Source organism: Bubalus kerabau, chromosome 17, assembly GCF_029407905.1.
Source record: "Bubalus kerabau isolate K-KA32 ecotype Philippines breed swamp buffalo chromosome 17, PCC_UOA_SB_1v2, whole genome shotgun sequence".
In the NCBI taxonomy this organism is placed as follows: Eukaryota; Metazoa; Chordata; class Mammalia; order Artiodactyla; family Bovidae; genus Bubalus; species Bubalus kerabau.
In genome coordinates this window covers 26,619,141-26,624,082 of record NC_073640.1, presented here as the reverse complement: position 1 = coordinate 26,624,082, position 4,942 = coordinate 26,619,141, and the positions used below count along the sequence as shown (strand labels likewise).

Genomic DNA, 4,942 nt, shown 5'->3' with positions numbered 1-4,942 from the left:
CTAATTGTATCAGTTCAATGGGACAACATTACTGCTGAGGACATCACATCGCTTTAGTGGTGTACCACAAGAGTTGCTTTCTCATTAGTCAGGAGCTCAGCTGGAGGCTGGCTCACTGAAGCTGGTGACACTCAAGTGTCTACATTGCATGGGGGTCTGGTCTAGGCTGGACTTGGCTGGGACACCTTATAGCTGGACATCTCTGCTTCATGGGCCTCTGGGACGGGTGGACTAGGCCAGGCATGAACTTCTTGTGGTGATGACAGGAGTGCAAGGAAGTAAGCAGAAATATGCAAGGCCTCTGGAGGCCAAGGACAAGAATGAATACACAGTCACTTCTATTTGCCACACATATCACATGGGGAGAGAGAAATATACTCTGCCTTTTTGGAAAGACCTCTAAAGTCACAGGAAAAAAGGCATGGGGACAATCAGGGTGGAGAATTAGGGCTTTTCATGCAATCAGTCTATTCTGTTAAGTATCATCATTCATATATATACATATATATATATATTATTTTTTTTTTTAAAAAAAAGCTCTGGTCACAGAAACATTGTACAAGATTTACTTTTCACCAGTCTGTTCGGGCATGCTTCTAATGATATCAGAATCACCTGGATCAATGATAGCCAGTGTGCATATTATGTGCCCACATTATGTGCCCAATTCAGTAATATTGTAGTAGAATTATCCACATTATGTGCCCAATTCAGTAATATTGCCACTGTAGTCACGGACCAGTTTTGGCCAACATGGCATAACACACTGCTTCAGATTTCCTCAAGACTGGGCAGTTGACGACGATGACCAGTTTCACTTTGCCTTGTCTGATCATTTTAAGTGTCTGCTTGTACCCCAGCATGTACTTTCCACTTTCCATAACCAGTTGGAGCCTAGAGTTGACTGACCCCAGTGGCTTTTTCATCTGCTTTGTGGCCACCAACTTCCTGTCTTAGGTGCAGGCTGCTGCTGCTGCTGCTAAGTCGCTTCAGTCGTGTCCGACTCTGTGCGACCCCATGGACTGTAGCCTACCAGGCTTCTCCGTCCATGGGATTCTCCAGGCAAGAACACTGGAGTGGGTTGCCATTTCCTTCTCCAATGCATGAAAGTGGAACATGAAAGTGAAGTCACTTAGTTGTGTCTGACTCTTAGCAACCCCATGGACTGCAGTCTACCAGGTTCCTCCATCCATGGGATTTTCCGGGCAACAGTACTGGAGTGGGATGCCATTGCCTTCTCCTCTTAGGTGCAGGACTACCCCCCAAACCAAGAGCCACCAAGATGGCTGGGGTATTCCTGTTTATATTTAAACGTTGAATTTGAATCAAAATCTTCCATTCCCGGGCTGGAGAATCACTGCTGTGCAAACTTTTTCAGGTGACTCTGATGCCACGGGACTGACTTTGAGGCCCCTACTCAACTTACATAGTCAACTGATCAGAAGGCTCATCTGGGGCTCTGCTGAAAACAGATTCCTTGGCTACTTCCCTGGAGATGTCAGTTAGGCTTCTGAAACCCAAATTTTAATAAATGCTCTCCAGGAGCATCCTAATGATGGGGAAAATTGGGAAACACTCTTCTAAGGCAGCAAATTTCTTTAAGAGATGAAAACTGAGATCCAGAAGAGGGAAGAGACCCGAGAAAAGTCACCCCAAAAGAAAGTACTAATTGCGGCTAGAATTCAAGTGACCTAACTCCCTCCTGGCCAAGTGTCTTTTACAATATAAATGACTAGAAATTTCTACACCTCAACCGTACCACCACAGAGTCCTATTGGGATTCAGTGTTTAAGGAAAAATAAAGTCAACCTTGGTTTCAAATGGCCCTTGATTTACCATCTCTTTTGAACAAATACTCCCAGAGATCAAGTTTCACATATGGTGCCTAGATACCCTCTCCTGATATCTCAAGGGGTTGTGGTGGGCTTAGAAATGTGCTGGTTAGACCTCTCTGCCCAGTTGTGGGAAGTGAGGTCAGCAGGCAGCCTCCAGCTGTCAGCTTCTTTGGGGTCTGCTTGAGCTGCAGACACTCCTCACCCAAGGTCATGGGGTTTCTGGCAACTAACAGAGGTAGGGGTACCAGGGTCCGATGCCTCCTGAGGGGCAGTTCTCACTCCAGAGACGCCGCTTGGTTGCCTGGATCTTTGTCAGGCTGCATCACAGTTCATCTTTTTTTTTTTTTTTTTTTTTTTTTTAATTGTTTTAGGAGTTTTCACCTGCTAAGTCTTTTTAAAAATTTTTATTTATTTATTTTTCTTTTTGGTTGCACTGGATGTTTGATGTGCAAGCTTTCTCTAGTTGCAGCAAGCAGGGGCTACTCTCTAGCTGCGGTGTGTGGGTTTGTCACTGAGGTGGCTTCTCTTGTTGTGGAGCTTGGACTCCGGAGCAAGGGCTCAGAAGCATTGGCGCACAGGCTTAGCTGCTCTGTGGCATGTGGGATCTTCCCAGGCCAAGGATTGAACCCGTGTCTGCTGCATTGGCAGGCAGATTCTTATTCACCATGCCACCGGCGAAGTCCCACAGTTCATTTTCTTACTGTGCCTGGTCCTCTCATTCCCTTCATAGGTGTTGATTCTTAAATACCTTGCATCCCAAACTCTGTCTCTGCAACAAGGGTCGAAAACAATGGCAGCGGTGTAAAAAGAGGGATTTTGGTTGTGGCAATGAGCTTTGCCAAGGGGCACACGATGAGGGAAACAGACTCGTGTATCACATAAAGTGCATGCTTTTAAGGAAGCCTTGGCCGACAGAAGTACAGGAGACACCTAAACATTTAAATCACCTTTTCCTATTGATTAAGGTAAATACTTTACTGATGGTTTTAATCAATACCCCTATAAATCCTCCCTCTGTGATGGTTTTACTGTGCATTTAATGTTTCTGTCTTTAATTGAGTTACATCCCCCTCAGCCCAAAATGATGAACTGAAAGTTAGAAATCATCTGGGCGCTGACAAAAACGGGGAGTATTTTTTCCCCTTGTTTAATCTGAAGAACTAAATCCTTTGAACATTAGTCAGCAAGCCCAATTTGGTCATCAGTGGCTGGTCTCATTTCCTTACCTCTCTGGGTCTCAGTTTCTTCATCTGGAGATGGGGGCAATGGCTGCTTTGCCCATGAAAGAGGACACCCGAGAAAGCCCTGAAGCTGAAAGGGAGTCTTATTATTAACTACTCAAGGCAGGGATTTGCAAGAAAAGTTACAGAATCTTCCATGGTATCCACAGGGAGTGGCCGTGGTGGTCCTGGGGACTGTAATTCCTCCCACAGCCCTCTTTCTGCACTGCCATCCGCTGATTGATTTGCCCATTTTGTCAGCTGAGTGTAAATATCCACCTGTCAATCACTCCATTATGCTAAGTGCCCATCCAGCCCAGAATGGTGATTTACACCCTCTGGGGAAAGCCCCAGTCCTCTTGGCAGCTGTGCTGTGTGCAAGGTAGGCAGAGTAGGGCTGCATTCCCAGGTCTATACTCCAGGCCCTCAGAGACGTGGTCTTTTCCTCAAAGGATCTGGACCACAGATGGGAAGTGTTCTCACATCTCTTTTCCATCCCCTGTTTTGCTGAGGGGATGACGTTCAGCAAACCCCATAATCTACAGGAACGGCTATCTTCCACCAGAGGAGAAGTATCTTCAACAGAGGTGCTTACCAGAGGTTACTTTGCCCCCCAAGGGGACATTGACAGTGTCTGAAGATGTTTTAGATTAGGGGTCCCCAACCTCTGGGATCTAATGCCTGATGATCTGAGGTGGAGCTGGTTTAACAATAATAGAAATAAAGTGCACAGTGAACGCAAGGAGGTTGAATCATCCTGGAATCATCCCTCCACCCCTCATCCCCAGTCTGTGGAAAAACTGTCTTTAGCGAAATCAGTTCCTGTTGCCAAGATGTTTGGGGACGACTGTTACAGACGGTCATGACTATGGGTGTGCTCCTGGTGTCTACTACGCACAGTAGGCCAAGGATGCTGCTAAAAAGTCTGTGATTCATAAGACTGGCCCCCACACAGAGAATTATCTAGTCCAAAGCATCAACAGTGGCACTGTGAAGAAATCCAGATCTACAGGCGCGAGAGACTGTGGAGCATCACTGGGCACTGGGCAGCTCAAGGAAAGGCTCACAGACACAATCATTTGTCATAAGATTGCTTTGGGAAAGGCAGGATTTAGGGTGATAGATGAGCATGATGATGATGTTAGGGGAAGAAATAGCTGGTCAGAACTTCCCAGAGCTGGTACAGTCTTCTGTAATCTTCACTTCATAGAGATGGGTTCTGAGGCTCAGATTGGGGACCAACTTTCTTGAGCTGACCGCAGATCTGGAATGGGGATTCTTGTTTTGATTAGCACTTTGGAGATCTTTTTTCACCATCTGAGAGGTGAAATCACTGGAAGTGATTGACAGGCAGTGGCTCTCCAGAGGGCTCATGTTTGCTGAGCATCTAAGTCTACCATGCTGGGATTGATTTGTGATGTCTGCCACAGGCGTAGGAAGGAAGGAGTGGCAGCCCTTGGGAAAAAAAGTTACCTTCCTTGCACTTTGCCATCTTTCTCATCCTCAGTCATCACAGTTAAGGGCAAATACATATAAGGACACTTAAAAATATTTAGAATCTTGTTAAGCTAAACAGAAAGAGATATTTTAAAACATCCTCCTTGCTTAAAAATGTATTTTTCTGATTGTTATAGTAATACATGCTTATTATAGCCAATAAGGATAAATAAAGAGGAAAAAAATTTGCCAATATTCCAGAAATAGCTACATGGATGTTTTGTGATAGATCTTTTTATACTTTTATTCTACCATATGTATTCTTCCCCTGAATTTTCCTAAAATTAAATTCATGATGACTCATGACTTTAAAAAAAAATTAACACTAATATATGTGTGTTATTCATGTCATTAAATACATTTGTAAGCATTGTTAGGTCAGGGCTGTGG

The 4,942-nt window shown here is 44.7% G+C and overlaps 1 pseudogene; it reads right to left on the bottom strand.

Annotated features, from left to right (window-relative positions):
- Nucleotides 1-565: 565 nt before the first annotated feature.
- LOC129630600 (60S ribosomal protein L30-like) lies at nucleotides 566-4,566 on the bottom strand (annotated as a pseudogene).
- Nucleotides 4,567-4,942: the final 376 nt, after the last annotated feature.